The 18,207-nt window shown below is 42.8% G+C and overlaps 1 pseudogene across 1 annotated transcript; it reads left to right on the top strand.

The window, feature by feature from the left end:
- The first annotated feature begins 16,862 nt into the window (after nt 1-16,862).
- On the top strand, nt 16,863-18,207 carry LOC309969843 (nucleosome assembly protein 1-like 1; annotated as a pseudogene). Its single transcript has 2 exons — nt 16,863-17,171; nt 17,433-18,207. The product of its transcript is annotated as a nucleosome assembly protein 1-like 1 (transcript).

The raw sequence follows: 18,207 nt of genomic DNA, 5'->3' as shown, positions 1-18,207 counted from the left end.
TCATTAGTCATTAGGGTAGTGCAAATTGGAAGCATAATTAAATACCCCTTTGCACCCATTAGCATGGACTAGAATAGCCAAAATGATAAAGACTGAGCAGAGTAAGACTTGGTGAGAATGTGAAGCACTGGACCTCTTCTACCTTGTTGGCAGGAGTAGAAAAAATTACAACTACTTCGTAAAACAGCTTGGCAGTTTCTTAAAGAGATGAAAATACACTGACTGATGATGCGACCCAGCCATTCCATTCATAGGAACTTTCCCAAGAGGAATGCAAGCATATAGCCCACAAGGACTTATACACACACGTTCACGGGAGCTTTATAATAGCCACACACTGGAAACAATCAAATGTTCATCAAGGGGTAAATAAACATATTGTGGGATAGTCATACAATGGAATACTACTCAGCAGTAAAGAAGAATGACCTACCGATTCATACAACGACAGGGATGAGTGCCAAAAGAATTATGCAGAATGAAAGAAAACAGACAAAACAGGTGTAAGTACTATGACTCCATGTATATAAATTTCTAGAAAATGCAAATTAATCTATAGTGACAGAAAGAAAATTGGTGGTTGCCTGGGGAACTGGTGGGAGAGCAAGGAAACTTTTGGGGGTGATGAATCGGTTCGCTACCTTGATTGTGATGACCATTTCACAGATGTATATGTAGGTCAAAACTCATCAAATTGTACACTTTGAATATGTACAGTTATTGTATTTCAATATTTTAACAAGGCTATGAAGATCTTGAGTGTCAAAAAGTAAATATTAATGCTTTCTTCCTTTCTGCATTCCTTCTAGAACAATCTTCATCTCATCCATGTAAATGAATGCCTCAGGAAAATTAGAAAATATACATACTCAGAAAGGGAAAAGCACATTAATATTTTTCCGAAATATCACCCCCAGTGAGTTACACGTTTAAATTGCGAGTATGCCCTGTACGCCACCCCCTGCTCATCTCCCAGCACACCCAAAAGGCCAGGTAAGCTGCACCACACTGAACCTCCGGCTCCCCAGATCCACCAGCTGAGGTCACTGTGACTTGTCGAGAGGGCAAAGATGAGACCAGCTGCGAAGTGTTCAGAGCAGGAGCTCACTGCCAGCCTTGAAGGCAGAAAGGAGGCCCAAGGGGCTGATGCCCCTCCTTGCTCTGAGCTGAGCTCTCCTTGCCTGGCTGCAAGCTGTGGGAGGAGAAAGATGAGTCAGTGCCCCCATCGCAGCCTGCAAGAGGCCGGCTGAGCAGCTGGGGCGCGCTTCATGCTTGGCAGCCTGTGCTGATGCCCACCTGCCTGGCCCAGACAAGCCCTCAACAGCTGCCCCAGATATAGGGCGGGGTGCCGGCTGAGCAATCGGAAGCTCCGGTTATGAAGCGGCCAGTCCCTTCTGCGTGTCGGCACTGGCCCGAAGCAAGAAGGAAATGGATGCACGAGTGAAGGAGGAAGAGCGGCATGCTCCAGGTGAGGGCTGAGAAGGTTTGACACTAGCTGTCCCGCCCTGCTTCAAGGCTGCACACCAGGGAGGGCCAGGAGCCTTTTCAAAGTCTTCTGCTCACTGTAGCTCAGCAAGCCCTCAACCCCATGGCCTGGGATTGTCTGAGAGCAGAAGATTCTGGGAAACTTGGCTTGTCTTCTATGTAATTTTCACTGACATCCACTGTTGTCGTAGGGACCCCGTCACTCCCCATCCCAGCCCACTCCTAGCCCCTCAGCCCCTGACGGAAGGATCTGCTAGGTGCATTGTGTTTCTCTTGGACTTCAGAGGACAATATTCTCCATTTTATAAACTGTACAAAAAAAGGTCGACCTGTCCTGCTCACCCAACAGGGACAAACATTAATGGAATCTGCATCGTTTATTACTTTTAAAAATTATACTTCAGGTATTTGGTAAGTTTGTGTTTGTAGGATAAAGAGAGAGATGCTTAAAAGCTCAGATCTTGAAAACAAAAAGGCAAAGAACTCTGGGTACTTGAGTTTCAATTGCCCAAGATCCCTTTCCAGCCCCTGATTCCATAGATTCTCCTGATCTGCAGGATTGTTTTCGCTCACAGACCCAGGATCCTTGTATTCCCTGGAGCCTCACATGCTTGGTTATGCTTGGCTGTTTGCCTTTATTTTAGATATTCAAGAATAGCTGTTAAATTGAGTAGTGAGGGTGGTAGAATATTCCATTCTCAGCAAGATATATTTAGAAGGTTCTACCATTAAAAGTCACAGCAGGGACTTCCCTTGTGGTGCAGTGGTTAAGAATCCGCCTGCCAATGAAGGGAACACGGATTCGATCCCTGCTGTGGGAAGATCCCACATACCGTGGAGCAGTTAAGCCCGTGCGCCACAACTACTGAGCCTGGACTCTAGAGCTCACGAGACACAACTACTGAGCCTGTGTGCCACAACTACTGAAGCCCACGCACTCTGGGGCCTGAGTGCTACAACTACTGAGCTCACGTGCTGCAACTACTGAAGCTCGCATACCTAGAGCCTGTGCTCCGCAACAAGAGAAGCCACCGCTGGGCAAAACTGAAACCTATACGGAAGGTCATTAAGAAGGGCAGGTGGAATTCAGGGGCATGGATGGAAGCTACTGTCTACAGGTAGAATTTCTTCTTCCCCAGGAAGCCTCAGCTCTGCATTTGAGGCTTTTCGAGCAATTGACTCAGGCCCACCCAGATTATCTAGGATAATCTATCGTACTTAAAGTCCACTGATTATGGACTTTAATCACATCTATAAAATGTCTTCACTGCAACACCTAGGTTAGTGTTTGACTGAATAAGTGGAGACTATAAATCAAGCTGACAGGTAAAAAAGTAATCACAACAGAGTCTGCCTGTTGGCCTCAGTCTAAGACATGTCCATGGAGTCCTCCTGAGAAGTCTGGACCAGTAGCTGAGGTAGCAGCTGGGGCATCTGAGGGATGAGTCCTCCTGTGATGGGTGAATGGAGGGGCCCAGCACAGATTATCCAGCACCACCCCGGCTGTGCACCAGATGGGACTTTACACCATGGGATCCCAGGATGACCAGAGCATCAGAGCTGGGTGAGCCTTTGGAGCCTCTTAGTCAAACTCTCATTGCCCACTGAGAAAACTGGGGCCCGTATCAGTGAAACAGCCAAGATCAGCCAGAAAAAGATCTCCAGCAAGCATGGGGAAAGGAATTAGAAGACTGAGAGGATGGAGAAGCAAGGAAGAAAAAAGGCCTGATGGAGAAGGAAAGGCAAACAGATCCTTAAACCTCCGAGTCAAAAGAAACCCTGGGGTTCCCACAGTCCACCCCCTCATTGCACTGATGGGAAAACTGAGGCCCTAGGAGGGGAAGGAACTCCCTCAAGGTCACTCTGTGAGTTGAGGGTATAACCGGAACCCAAGCCAAGCCCATGTCTCCTGGGATGGTGCTGGGTCCCCGCTGCCCTCCCAGGCAGCTGGAGCCACTAAAGGCTGCCCTCTCACCCTTGGGCATTTGGAGACCGGCATTCTTAGAAAAGAAGAATCAATTTATTGGTCTTAATAATTAGTTTAGGAACCAGAGAGCTTGGGGACTGTGTCATGAGAACAATTCCAAACTCAGTCTCTGACCTGGAAAAACATAGCCACCTCTGTCCTGTGGCCACAGATGACATCCCCACCCCCAGTCATGCATGCCAAGGGCACCAGGGAAGGGCTAGGGGGCTTGGTGCTGGCCTGCCCCGTCCCACCCTCCTACTTCTCATTCCCAGAGGGACACATGGCTCAGAACAGGCGCCCTGTGGATGGCAGGGGCGGAGCACGCTCCTCTGTGCTCCACCGTGCAGATGGAAACATGGAGCACAGAGGAGTAATCGGCTCAAGGCCGTGCAACAAGCTACTGACTAAAACACCGGCCCTCTAATTCTCAGTTCAGCATCTTTGCTTTTGTTTGTTTTTTTCCCATTGCTTTTCACCCACTTACAATTGATTCCAGCAGGGCAGCCCAGCACACAGACAGTGCTGTGAAAGTGTCTGAAAGTGTTTTTACTGCGTGTTCGTTGCCCGATGGAAGGTGGGCAGGCTTGAAAGGGCCCAATAAGGTATCATGTAGCTGCTCAAACTCTTACATTAGAGGACAAGTATTCAAGTATGGTTTTGAGGTCCCATGCTTCAAAAAAATAGAGAAAAAAATCACAGGGAGAAGCACCATGGGCCTCTGGGGGAAATGAGAGCCTGGGCCTGCTCCAAGGTTGCATAAACCGCGGTTACGACCATGACTAATCCAAACCCCACTCAGAGCTTTGCAGAGTGCGTCAGCTCTCCCCGTGGCTCGTGAAATCCCTGCTCAAAACTGAACCCTTTTAGGAAAGAGGAAACTGACCTTAGCACGGGCAGAAAGCCGCTGTGCGTCAAGTCACACTCCTGCTCGGAGACACCCTGTGTCAGGAAAGGTCACATTTCTGAATGACTAATAGCTGTACCAGATGCCAAAGCTGGGCAGAATCAGGTTTGCAGAGCTCTAAAATAGATGCTCTTACAAGACTAAACCGTGCATTTATCTGCGATTCAGGGTCAATGACCCCTTTTCTGGATTGCCCATCCATCAGCAAATATTTATCGGGCTGGGCTTAGCGCTAGGTGGTTTGGTGCATAAAAAGATTTACAAATCTGTCCTGGCCCACCAGGAGCTGTCTAGCCGAGGTGGTAAGACAAACTCACACACAGATACTGAACAAAACCAGCCTGGGTCTGCAAGTGAGTGGCGTCCTCTGGAGTTGTGCGTCATGGAAGCCCTGGCCACGGTGGTCAAGGCAGGGGAGCTCAGAGGAGGAGTAGATCCCAGTGGGCTGGGCCGGCCGGGGAGGATGGCTGTTCAATGCCCATATCCCTCCCCTTCCTCTCTACTGCTGGCAGCCACTGGCTGGGTCTGTTGCCAATGACAGAGGGTAGGAAGGCTGGTGACGGGCCTGGTGAAGCGCCTGAAGAAGGAGGGCACCAGCATGACAGGAAAGCCACGTTCAGCATTCGTGCAGATTTCCTTGGCATCTTCCGCGGCATCACTCCGTCATGGCCGGCTGGCCCCTCGCAAGTGCCGTCCAGCAGGCTTATTGCAGCCAGCTCTCCACCATGCTTACCGGGGCCACTTGCCACTTCCCATTTCTCTAACCAATTATGTCATGTAAGGGACCAAAGTAGTGACAGCTTTTCCAAGTACCTCCCCTCATGCCTTTCCAGAGGGGAAGATTTATCTAAAAATTGTACTAAAATTTTACCATGGTAGCTTAATTCCAATGGAGTTAAGTAGCACCCACCCTGGCTCTCTTTTTTTGAAAGGCCAACAAGGAGGTGAGGGTACTTAGTTGCTATTACCTTGGTGTGAATTGTTTGTTCAGCTTTGCTGCATCAATAGAAACTGGGTCTCCAGGAAGGGCCAGTGGTCCCCTCCTTGGGTCTGCCTGCTCTGTGCTCTGCTGGAAAGTGTATCTCCTGAGAAGCCCACTGCCCTGTGTCCAAAAGATCGCCAGCAATCACCAGCAACTAGGCAAGAGGCACGGAACAGATTCTCCCTCGTAGCCCTCGGAAGGAACCAGCCCTCCAAACACCTCGACTTCAGACCTCTGGCCACCAGACCCATGAGACAATAAATTTCTGTTGTTTAAGCCACTCAGTTTGTGGTACTTTGTTACGGCAGCCCTAGCAGACTAATGCCTATGACTTCTCTGTTTAATTATTTGTGTAGACCCCTTCCTCTTCTACTCTGAAATAAATCAGGTTCCGGGAGGACTCCTACCTCCAGTCCTGCTACCCAAGTCCATGGATAAGAGGAGACGCACACCTTCTCTTCAAGGTGACACCCTCATCTTCGGAGGCTTATGTTTGCTGATGCTTCCTGGACTATGCTGCTGCTGATTGGGCCTCCCATTGCATCACCACCTCCTTCGTTCTGGCTTCTGTCTGATCTCAGCTGCTCTTAGCAGCTCCGATTCATATTTTGAAGGCTGTGGATCTGCTCCCAATTTTGCTGAACAAAAGTTCATTGATTTGGCCATCCTTCTTGATGCTTTTGCATGACTTGAGAAAAACCAGACAGATGCTAAACCTACGTCACTGCGTTCATCCCAGAAGTCCTGAAGGTTCAGATTTAACTCCATAAGCCCAGGTAGTGATTTCAGCTAAGTGCATGGAAAGTCATTTTCCCACGGTGATAATTACATAGCATTTTTCATCTTCACGGTACTTGGGCAACGCTTAACAATTACTCCTTCTAATACCTGGAGCAATTACAAATAAAAATCACACATTTTTATTTGGCTAAAGGAGATAATTACCAATATTAGGAGACAAGGAATACCTTGAGGGACTGGAGGTGAATAATTAAATTGTGGTAGAAATATTTCAAGGCCTGATTGCCTTCTGTTTTCATGAGAGTAAAGAGATTGAAGCTTCATTAGGGGGACTTCCCTGGTCGCCCAGTGGTTGAGAATCCGCCTGCCAATGCAGGGGACAAGGGTTCAAGCCCTGGTACGGGAAGATCCCACATGCCACAGAGTAACAAAGCCCGGGCACCACAACTACTGAGCCTATGCACCTAGAATCTGTGCACCTAGAACCTGTGCTCCACAACAAGAGAAGCCACTGCAGTGAGAAGCCAACTCAATGAGAAGCCCGTGCACTGCAATGAAGAGTAGCCCCCGCTTGCCACAACTAGAGAAAGCCCGCGTGCAGCAACGAAGACCCAATGCAGCAAAAAATAACTAAATAAAAATAAATAAATTTATTTTAAAAATTAAAATATTTATACATTGATTTAAAAATAACAATAATAAATCCATTAGATGTTAACACAGACAACATAATTTTATGAAAAATAACTATATTTTTCAAAATAAAAAATTATCAGGAAGATTGGCATTGTTTTACATTTACTTATGAATTTCTGTGATTTTCCTTTTTTTTGGGGGGAGGCATGCAGGGTATGCAGGGTCTTAGCTCCCCAACCAGAGATCGAACCAGTGTCCCCTGCAGGGGAAGCGCAGAGTCTTAACCACTGGACCATCAGGGAAGTCCCTGAATTTCTGTGATACATTTTGATAGCAAAGATATCATTCAGTTTGTTATAGATTATTTCCCACTATTGTTTGCCCTTAGTGCATTTTCTTTCGTATTTTTCCTTATTCCAAAGCACAATTTTGGGGAGGAGGGGAAAAGAAATTAATTTATAACATAGCTTAAATGTTCTACTGACTTTTACTAATAAACTACTCTATGAAGCAGAATTCAAATTTCCAGATTTCTGGGAATTCCCTGGCGGTCCAGTGGTTAGGACTTGGTGCTTTCACTGCCGGGGCCTGGGTTCAGCCCCTGGTTGGGGAACTAAGATCCCACAGGCTGCACAGCATGGCCAAAAAACAAAAACAAATTTCCAAATTTCTTTATCTCCGTTAAACTTCTTTCAGGTATATAATAAATTCCTTAAGTACTATACATATTAAGGGAATAACAATTCTATGGAACTGCAGGCTTTGGGCAGACCACTAATTATTTCTATAAAGTAGTTGTGCTGTTTTGAAGCCTCCATCCTGCGTGATTAAAAGGCAAACATTTCAACAAAACCACAAAATGTGCCAAGTGGGACTTTTTAAAGATTCACATGCCATCAAGAATTTATAAGAAAAAAAACATTTGAGGCGATGGTTATGGGAATGATTTGAGAAAATGAAATGAAGTTCTTTTTGAAATATTTCAATAGAATATTAAAGGAAAGCAGCTGGTTTCTATTTTATTACGGAGTATTTCCAGCCAAAACAATGTTTGCTTTATGAAGAGGATGTGTGGACAGACTATCTTGAATATTCCAGCTATATTTTCCAGATGTCTCAGAACTGATAAGATAGTCTAATGAGGAGTCTAGTAAGGATTTGAATTGATGTTTCACTAATTCTTTTATTTCTGGGAAGTAATGAATACATCATATTACAGATTCATTCATCTGCTCTAAATGCTTTTTTTTTTTTTTTTTTGCGGTACGCGGGCCTCTCACTGTTGTGGCCTCTCCCGTTGCAGAGCACAGGCTCCGGACACGCAGGCTCAGCGGCCATGGCTCACGGGCCCAGCCGCTCCACGGCATGTGGGATCTTCCCGGATTGGGGCACGAACCCGTGTCCCCTGCATCGGCAGGCGGACTCTCAACCACTGCGCCACCAGGGAAGCCCTAAATGCTTTTATTGACAGTCAGATTTTCCTTGGTAGAAGTCTTTAAAAATTATTCCCTTCAAGAATGCTATGGTTAAAGTTGATAAAGAAGTATAATATAGAAGACCACATTTTAACCATAAATTATGGTGTGAAAGGTCAAATTAAAATAACATGTAATGATTTTTATGTTTATCTCAGTTCAGTTTTTAGCACTTGTTATCACTGGTGGATTTTTTTATTGGTTTGGTTGCTCCCTTCTTTTTTTATTTTATTTAATTTTTATCTTAATAATTTATTTTATTTTAAATTTTTGATTAAAATTTTTTTTTTCTTTCTTTTTTTCTCCTTTTTCTTCTGAGCCATGTGGCTGACAGGGTCTTGGTGCTCAGGCCTGGTGTCAGGCATGAGCCTCCAAGGTGGGAGAGCCGAGTTCAGGACATCAGACCACCACAGACCTCCCAGCCCCATGTAATATCAATCGGCGAGAGCTCTCCCAGAGATCTCCAGCTGAACACTGAGACCCAGCTCCATCCAACGGCCAGCAAGCTCCAGTGCTGGACACCCCATGCCAAACAACTAGCAAGACAGGAACACAACCCCACGCATTAGCAGAGAGGCTGCCTAAAATCATAGTAAGTCCACAGACACCCCAAAACACACCACCAGATGTGGTGTGGCCCACCAGAAAGACAAGATCCAGTCCCACCCTACAGAACACAGGCACCAGTCCCCTCCACCAGGAAGCCTACACAAGCCACTGAACCAACATCACCCACTGGGGGCAGACACCAAAAACAATGGGAACGATGAACCTGCAGCCTGAGAAAAGGAGACCCCAAACACAGTAAGTTAAACAAAATGAGAAGACAGAGAAATATGCAACAGATGAAGGAGCAAGGTAAAAATCCACCAGACCAAACAAATGAAGAGGAAATAGGCAGTCTACCTGAAAAAGAATTCAGAGTAATGATAGTAAAGATGATCCCAAATCTTGGAAATAGAATGGAGAAAATACAAGAAACGTTTAACAAGGACCTAGAAGAACTAAAGAACAAAAAACAATGATGAACAACACAATAAATGAAATTAAAAATTCTCTAGAAGGAATCAATAGCAGAATAACTGAGGCAGAAGAACGGATAAGTGACCTGAAAGATAAAATAGTGGAAATAACTACTGCAGAGCAGAATAAAGAAAAAAGAATGAAAAGAATTGAGGACAGGGCTTCCCTGGTGGTGCAGTGGTTGAGAGTCCGCCTGCTGATGCAGGGGACGTGGGTTTGTGCCCCGGTCCGGGAGGATCCCACATGCTGCAGAGCGGCTGGGCCTGTGAGCCATGGCCGCTGGGCCTGCACGTCTGGAGCCTGTGCTCTGCAATGGGAGAGGCCACAGCAATGAGAGGCCCGTGTACCGCCAAAAAATAAAAGAATTTAGGACAGTCTCAGAGACCTCTGGGACAACATTAAACGTACCAACATTCGAATTATAGGGGTCCCAGAAGAAGAAGAGAAAAAGAAAGGGTCTGAGAAAATATTTGAAGAGATTATAGTTGAAAACTTCCCTAACATGGGAAAGGAAATAGTCAGTCAAGTCCAGGAAGCACAGAGAGTCCCATACAGGATAAATCCAAGGAGATACATGCCAAGACACATATTAATCAAACTATCAAAAATTAAATACAAACAAAAAATATTAAAAGCAGCAAGGGAAAAGCAACAAAAAACATACAAGGGAATCTCCATAAAGTTAACAGCTGATCTTTCAGCAGAAACTCTGCAAGCCAGAAGGGAGTGGCAGGACATATTTAAAGGGATGAAAGGGAAACACCTACAACCAAGATTACTCTACCCAGAAAGGATCTCATTCAGATTCGAGGGAGAAATTAAAACCTTTACAGACAAGCAAAAGTTAAAAGCAGTTCTAAGAGGGAAGTTTATAGCAATACAATCCTACCTCAAGAAACAAGAAAAATCTCAAATAAACAACCTAACCTTATACCTAAAGCAATTAGAGAAAGAAGAAAATACCCTAAAGTTAGCAGAAGGAAAGAAATCATAAAGATCAGATCAGAAATCAATGAAAAAGAAATGAAGGAAACAATAGCAAAGATCAATAAAACTAAAAGCTGGCTCTCGGAGAAGATAAACAAAATTGATAAACCATTAGCCAGACCTATCAAGAAAAAAAGGGAGAAGACTCAAGTCAACAGAAGTAGAAATGAAAAAGGAGAAGTAATGACTGACACTGCAGAAACCCAAAGGATTATAAAAGACCACTACAAACAACTATATGCCAATAAAATGGACAACCTGGAAGACATGGACAAATTCTTAGAAAAGCACAACCTTCAAGACTGAACCAGGAAGAAACAGAAAATATAAACAGACCAATCACAACTGTGATTAAAAATCTTCTGACAAACAAAAAGCCCAGGACCAGATGGTTTCACAGGCGAATTCTATCAAACATTTAGAGAAGAGCTAACACCTATCCTTCTCATACTCTTCCAAAATATAGCAGAGGGAGGAACACTCCCAAAATCATTCTACGAGGCCACCATCACCCTGATACCAAAACCAGATGAAGATGTCACAAAAAAAGAAAACTACAGGCCAATATCACTGATGAACATAGATGCAAAAATCCTCAACAAAATACTAGCAAACAGACTCTAACAGCACATTAAAAGGATCATACACCATGATCAAGTGGGGTTTATCCCAGGAATGCAAGGATTCTTTGATGTATGCAACCCAATCAATGTGATACACCATATTAACAAATTGAAGGATAAAAATCATATGATAATCTCAATAGATGCAGAAAAAGCTTTCAACAATATTCAACACCCATTTATGATAAAAACTCTCCAGTAAGTGGGCATAGAACCTACCTCAACATAATAAAGGCCATATATGACAAACCCACAGCCAACATCGTTCTCAATGCTGAAAAACTGAAACCATTTCCTCTAAGATCAGGAACAAGACAAGGTTGCCCACTCTCACCACTATTATTCAACATAGTTTTGGAAGTTTAAGCCACAGCAATCAGAGAAGAAAAAGAAATAAAAGGAACCCAAATTGGAAAAGAAGAAATAAAACTGTCACTGTTTGCAGATGATGTGATACTATACACAGAGAATCCTAAAGATGCTACCAGAAAACTACTAAAGCTAATCAGTGAATTTGGTAAAGTAGCAGGATACAAAATTAATGCACAGAAATCTTTGCATTCCTATACATTAAGGACGAAAAATCTGAAAGAGAAATTAAGGAAACACTCCCATTTACCATTGCAACAAAAGGAATAAAATACCCAGGAATAAACCTACCTAAGGAGACAAAAGATCTATATGCAGAAAACTAAGACACTGATGAAAAAAATTAAAGATGATACAAACAGATGGAGAGATATACCATGTTCTTGGATTGGAAGAATCAATATTGTGAAAATGACTATACTACCCAAAGCAATCTACAGATTCAATGCAATCCCTATCAAACTACCAATGGCATTTTTCACAGAACTAGAACAATACATTTCACAATTTGTATGGAAACACAGAAGACCCGGAATAGCCAAAGCAATCTCGAGTCAGGCTCCCTGACTTCAGACTATACTACAAAGCTACAGTAATCAAGATAGTATGGTACTGGCACAAAAACGGAAATACAGATCAATGGAACAGGAGAGAAAGCTCAGAAGTAAACCCACACACATATGGTCACCTTATCTTTGATAAAGGAGGCAAGAATATACAATGGAGAAAAGACAGCCTCTTCAATAAGTGGTTCTGGGGAAACTGGACAGCTACATGTAGAAGAATGAAATTAGAACACTTCCTAACACCATACACAAAAATAAACTCAAAATAGATTAGAGACCTAAATGTAAGGCCAGACACTATAAAACTCTCAGAGGAAAACATAGGCAGAACACTCTATGACATAAATCACAGAAAGATCCTTTTTGACCCACCTCCTAGAGAAATGGAAATAAAAACAAAAATAAACAAATGGGACCTAATGAAACTTAAAAGCTTTTGCACAGCAAAAGAAGCCATAAACAAGACAAAAAGACAACCCTCAGAATGGGAGAAAATTTTTGCAAACGAAGCAACTGACAAAGGATTAATCTCCAAAATACACAAGCAGCTCATGCAGCTCAACATCAAAAAAACAAACAACCCAATCGAAAAATGGTCAGAAGACCTAAAAAGACATTTCTCCAAAGAAGATATACAGATGGCCAACAAACACATGAAAGGATGCTCAACATCACTAATCATTAGAGAAATGCAAATCAAAACTACAATGAGGTATCACTTCACACCAGTCAGAATGGCCATCATCAAAATATCTATAAACAGTAAATGCTGGAGTTGGTGTGGAGAAAGGGGAACCCTCCTGCACTGTTCATGGGAATGTAAATTGATACAGCCACTATGGAGAACAGTATGGAGGTCCCTTAAAATACTAAAAATAGAACTACCATATGACCCAGCAATCCCACTACTGGGCATATATTCTGAGCAAACCATAATTCAAAAACAGACATGTACCACAATGTTCACTGCAGCACTATTTATAATAGTCAGGATATGGAAGCAACCTAAGTGTCTATCGAAAGATGAATGGATAAAGAAGATGTGGCATATATACACAATGGAATATTACTCAGCCCTAAAAAGAAATGAAATTGAGTTATTTGTAGTGAGGTGGATGGACCTAGAATCTGTCATACAGAGTGAAGTAAGTCAGAAAGAGAAAAACAAACACCGTATGCTAACACATATATGTGGAATCTTAAAAAAGACAAATGGTTCTGATGAACCTAGTGGCAGGACAGGAATAAAGACACAGACATAGAGAATGGACTTGAGGACATGGGGAGGTAGAAGGGTAAGCTTGGACGAAGCGAGAGAGTAACATTGTCACATATACACCACCAAATGTAAAATAGATAGCTAGTGGGAAGCAGCTGTATAGCACAGGGAGATCAGCTCCGTGCTTTGTGACCACCTAGAGGGGTGGGATATGGAGGGTGGGAGGGAGATGCAAGAGGCAAGGGATGTGGGGATATATGTATGCATACAGCTGATTCATTTTGTTATACAGCAGAAACTAACACAACATTGTAAAGCAATTATACTCCAATAAAGATGTTAAAAAAATAACATGTAATGAAATAATATTAGTTGGGGTGGGAGTAGGGAGGAGGTAGAAATGGGATTATAAAAATCTGCAGGGAAATATTAAAACAAGGAAAAAAAATCTGCCGGGAAGTTTAGAACAGATGTAAGAAATCTTTTTCCAGGCGCTAATATAATTTAAACAGTCTATATTAAAAATATCATTAGCTTTCTACCTCATACTACTTACACAAATAAATTTCAAATCAATTATAGCTAATATTTATTGAATGCTGACACTAGGCCCTGTTGAAAGCCTTCATGTGAATAAACTCATGAAATCCTCACAGTACCCACCAGAAAAGTATTATTATCATCTCTGTTTTATAGTCCATTTTATAGGAATTGGAATCTGCTCCTATATCTTGTTAATCTGCCTTCCATGTCATCAATGCTTATTTTTTCTCTCTTTTGTGCTGGGTACTGGTTCAATTTATCATTGCAGTCTTCTAATTTGCCAGTTTTCTCTTTAAAAGACTCCAGAGTTTATCAATTTTGATTTCATTTCTGTGTATGGTATGAGGCAGAAGTCCAAATTGATAGTTTTGCATGTAGATGTCCAGTTGTTCCTGTACTACTTGGTCAAAAAACTCTTTTAACCCATTGAAATATCTTGGCTTCTTGGGAGTTCCCTGGAGGTCCAGTGGTTAGGACTCTGCTCTTTGCTTTCACTGCTGAGGGTGCAGGTTCAATCCCTGGTCGGGGTCCCCACAAGCTGCACGGCGCGGCCAAAAAAATAAATAAATAAAATATCTTGGCTTCTTTATCAAAGATCAGTTGACCATAAATATAAAGGTTTACTTCTGAACTTGCAATTCTATTCTATTGATCCACGTGTCTAGCCTTATACCAGTGCTACACCCTTCTGACTATATAGCTTTGTAGTAAAATGTGAAAACTGGAACTCCACTAACCCTGCTCTTTTGCAAGAATGTTTTGGCTATTCTGAGTCCCTTGCATTTTTATTCTTTCTTTTTTTTAAAAATAATTTTTATTGGAGTATAGTTGATTTACAATATTGTGTTAGTTTCAGGTGTACAGCAAGGTGAATCAGTTATACATATACCTATATCCACTCTTTTTTAGATTCCTTTCCCATATAGGCCATTATTGAACACTGAGTAGAGTTCCCTGTGCTATAGAGTAGGTCCTTATTGGTAATCTATTTTATATAGAGTAGTATGTATATGTCAATCCCAATCTCCCAATTACCCCTCCCCCTTTGCATTTCTATACACATTTTAGAATTAGCCTGCCAAGTTCTCTAGAAAAACACAGGTGAGATTTAGATTGGAATGGCACTGAATCTGTACATCAATTTGGGGAGTATTTCCATTTCAACAATATCGTTTTCTAATCCACTAACAAGGATGTCTTCCCATTGATGTAGGTTTCCTTTAAACTCTTTCGAAAGTATTCTCTCTCTTTTCTGTCTGTAAACTCTCCCTCTCTACTGGCACCTTCGCATCAGCATATACTATAGTCAAGTTTCCATCATGTTAAAGGAAAAGAAAAATAAAACAAACTTTCTGGACTCGAATTCCCTCCAGCTCTCATCCTTTACCCCCTTCCTTGACAAAACGTCCTGAGAATGTGGTCTCTCCTCGTTGTCTCCACTAACTACTTACTCTTCAGTCAACTGCAGCTTGGCTTCAGTCCTTACCTCTCCACTAAAATTGCTCTTAACTAGATATCCAAGATCTTGTTCATTTCAACGAGCATTTTCAGCCTCCATCTCACCTCTTACAGCATTTTATACGTTGATTGTTCTTAGTGCTAGAAATTCTTTCCTGGCTTCCAATTAACCACCTCCTCTTGTTTTCTGTGTATTCTCTAGCAGCTCCACCTCATTCTCCTCTGAAGTTCTCTCTGTCACTGTCCATCTCATAAATGTTGGTGTTTTTCAGGGTTCTGTGACAGACCCTTTTCTTTTCTCATTTTACCTTCTCCCAATTGTGACATTTACAAAATGGCTCTCCCATAAGTATCACCAGCTCAGATCTCACTCTTGAGCTTTAAGCCCACTTATCCTGTTGCTATGTTGACAAGACTCTTGGAGAGCCTTTAACCATAACAAATTCAACATGCCCATTCCCTAGTTACATCTTGTCTTCCACTCCCAGACCCCAGCTAGTATGCACCTAATCAGTTGCTCAAGCCAGAACTCTAGAAGCCATTTTTGACTCCTCTTTCTGTTTCCCAGTCTCAACCCTTCTGTCATCAACTCTGTCAATCATATCTACTGAATAAAAATAACTAACAGTTACCTATAATTTATGAGTTTTAAATAGCTCCAAAGACAAAGAAAAGCACAGAGACTTTAGAATCAGATAATCCAGAAAGGTGAGTTAGACAGTGTACCCAGTTGGCTTTTGGGTCCATGCCAAAACCTTTCCCAACTTTCCCCTACACTTTTCAGGTCTTCTTGATCTGGTTCAAACTTTCCTGTCTGACCCAAGCTCTTACCCTTCTCTTCCCATTCCTCTCCCAACCCCACATTTCTCTAATTGTACTAAATTTCTTTCAGATTGGGATATGCTAGCTGCTATAAAAAACAAACCCCCAAACAGTATTGATTTATCCCATTAACATTTACTTCTTATTTGTGTTACCATCCAGTGTCATCTCGTGGCTTCCCCTTATTTGGCGATTCAAGTGCGCAGGCTCTATCTGGTGACTCTGCCGTGCCCCAGGGCCTCAGAGTTCTCTGAATTCAGCCAGCGGAGAAAGAGGGAAAAGGATAGCAAAGATATTATGGGGGGAACTATCCCACCCTCCTTAAAAGCCCTGGTCCTGCTTGACTCACGTCATTTCTGCTCATATTCCGTTGGTAATAACTATTCAGTCAGCCACCTTGACTGAAGGGATGCTGGAAAACGGATGCTAGGTAATGTAGCCCCTGGCAGGGCAGACACCATTTCTGCTGCACAAACATCCCCTACTCTGTCCTCCCTCTCTCTCCACTACACTTTTTCCATAGTATTGCCTCTGACTTGGTTCAGGCTTTCTCTGTCCCCAGCCTAGTTTCCTTCTACTATCAGCTTAGGTATCACTTCCCCTGGGAAACCTATCCTGATAGGTTAGGTATTCTTGTTCCGTCCTCCCATAACACCCTTTATTACCCTGTGATAGGAGATAGCGTGTCTACCATAGTGACCATGATGGACGACTATCTTCTATCCTTTCCCCTCCAGACTGTAAAAAACTACGGGGGAAGGCACATTGTTTGTCTTGTTCATTCTCGTATCCCCGTCACATGGTATATCAATCAAGATGTGCTAAAGTCACGTCAGAGGAAAGAACTGTTGTTCTGAGGGGGAAAAAATGGGCGGGGAGAGAAAATGGTTACCGGGGACCGGAGAGCTGCAGGAATCAGGCCGTGACAGAGTCGGGGACTAAGGAGCGCTCGCCGTCAGGATGCTGAGAGCCGGGACCAGATGGCTGGCCCCCCCACCCCGCCGCCCTCACCCTTCCCGGTACCACGCAAGAGGGACGAGATTTTTGGCGTTCATACAACATGGCAGACATCGACAACAAAGCACAGTCTGAACTTGGTCAAGATTTGGATGATGTTGAAGAAGCAGAAGAAACTGGTGAAGAAACAAAAATCAAAGCGCATCAGCTGACTGTTCAGATGATGCAAAATCCTCAGATTCTTGCAGCCCTTCAAGAAAGACCTGATGGTCTGGTAGAAACACCAACAGGATACATTGAAAGTTTGCCTAGGGTAGTTAAAAGACGTGTGAATGCTCTCAAAAAACTTCAAGTTAAATGGGCACAGATAGAAGCAAAGTTCTATGAGGAAGTTCATGATCTTGAAAGAAAGTATGCTGTTCTCACGGACATATATACACTGTCAAATGTAAAATAGCTAGCTAGTGAGAAGCAGCCGCATAGCACAGGGAGATCAGCTCAGTGCTTTGTGAAGCCCTAGAGGGGTGGGATAGGGAGGGTGGGAGGGAGACGCAAGAGGGAGGAGATATGGGGATATATGTAAATGTATAGCTGATTCACTTTGTTATACAGCAGAAACTAACACACCATTGTAAAGCAATTATACTCCAATAAAGATGTTAAAAAAAAAAAGTATGCTGTTCTCTATCAGCCTCTTTTTGATAAGAGATTTGAGATCATTAATGCCATTTATGAACCTAAAGAAGAAGAACGTGAATGGAAACCAGATGAGGAAGATGAAATTTCAGAGAAGCTAAAAGAAAAGGCCAAGATTGAAGATGAGAAAAAGGATAAAGAAAAAGAAGACCCCAAGGGAATTCCTGATTTTTGGTTGACCGTTTTTAAGAATCGCTCAGCGATATGGTTCAGGAACATGATGAACCTATTCTGAAGCACTTGAAAGATATTAAAGTGAAGTTCTCAGATGCTGGTCAGCCTATGAGTTTTGTCTTAGAATTTCACTTTGAACCCAATGAGTAATTCACAAATGAAGCGTTGACAAAGACATATAGGATGAGGTCAGAACCAGAGGATTCTCATCCTTTTTCTTTTGATGGACCAGAAATGATGGGTTGTATAGGGTGCCAGACAGATAGGAAAAAAGGGAAGAATGTCACTTTGAAAACCATTAAGAAGCAGCAGAAACACAAGGGACGTGGAACCGTTCGTACTGTGACCAACACAGTTTCTAATGACTCTTTAATTTTTTTGCTCCTCCTGAAGTTCCTGAGAGTGGAGACCTGGATGCTGCTGCTGAAGCTATCCTTGCTGCGGACTTTGAAACTGGTCACTTTTTACGTGAGCATGTAATCCTAAAATCAGTGTTATACTTTACTGGAGAAGCTATTGAAGATGATGATTACGATGAAGAAGGTGAAGAAGTAGATGAGGTGATGTTTACCAAATGA

Source organism: Leucopleurus acutus (assembly GCF_964270905.1).
Source record: "Leucopleurus acutus genome assembly, chromosome: 12".
In the NCBI taxonomy this organism is placed as follows: Eukaryota; Metazoa; Chordata; class Mammalia; order Artiodactyla; family Delphinidae; genus Leucopleurus; species Leucopleurus acutus.
The sequence above is the reverse complement of the archived record's forward strand: the minus strand, read 5'-3'. Positions and strand labels throughout refer to the sequence as shown.